General features: G+C 34.7%; 1 protein-coding gene across 1 annotated transcript in view; it reads right to left on the reverse strand.

The window, feature by feature from the left end:
• RAVER2 (ribonucleoprotein, PTB-binding 2) overlaps positions 1-1,028 on the reverse strand; it is a 137,197-nt gene that overhangs the window by 79,861 nt on the left and 56,308 nt on the right. The window lies entirely within an intron of this gene.

Below are 1,028 nucleotides of genomic sequence, written 5' to 3' on the forward strand. Positions count from 1 at the left end.
CTTATATGTACAAAGACAAGAAGGTAAGTTCAGAAGTTAAGCTCTTACAGGAGAAAAATACCAAATAGAAGGATATTTAATACTTACTGGTATTTAAAGATTTGAGTAACTCCAAAATAATTTTGTCATATTTTATAAAGTGTAACAATTTTAAAAAAATAAGGGGACTGAAACAACACTAAGATACTACTACACACCTATTGTTATTGTGTTGTGAAGTGCTAATCGAGTCAGTTCTGACACACCTATTAGAATGGCTAAAATTAAAACACAAAACAAAACAAAAACACTGACAACACCAAATGCTGATGAAGAAGTGAGGAAAGAGAAATTCGTACTTAATGGTGGTGGGAATGTAAAATGGAACAGCCACGTCAAAAGCTGGTTTGGTAGTTTCCTACAAAGCTAAATGTAGTCTTGCCTTATGATCCAGCTATCCACTCCTATGTAGTTACTCACATTGATTTGAAAACTAACGTCCACACAACAGCTTCCACACGAATGATGATCACAGTGTTGTTCATAATTGCCCCAAACTGGAGGCAACCAAAATACCCTTCAAAAGGTGAATGCATAAACAGACTGAAATGTATCCATACTAAGCAATAAATAGAAATAAACTACCAAATAACAAAAAAAATATGGAGGAACCTTGTGTGCACAGTGCTAAGTGAAAGAAGCCTGCCTAAAAGGCTACAACCCGTGTGATTCCATCATATTCGGGAAAAGGCAGAGCTAAAGAGATACTAAAAGATCACTTCATGGGGAGGGGGAGGAATAAATAGGTGGAGTACAGGAATTCTAAGGTAGCAGAACTATTCTGTATGATACAGTATGATACTGTAATAACTGCTATAGGATATTATGCATTCGTTAATACCTACAGAAAAATACAACACAAAAATGAGTCCCAATGTAAATAAACTATGGACTTTAGTCAATAATAATGTATCAATATTGGCTCATTAATTGTAACCAGTGTATCACACTAATACGTTGTTGTTGTGAAGTGCTTTCATGTCAGTTTT

Source organism: Chrysochloris asiatica, unplaced genomic scaffold, assembly GCF_000296735.1.
Source record: "Chrysochloris asiatica unplaced genomic scaffold, ChrAsi1.0 scaffold00048, whole genome shotgun sequence".
NCBI lineage: Eukaryota > Metazoa > Chordata > Mammalia > Afrosoricida > Chrysochloridae > Chrysochloris > Chrysochloris asiatica.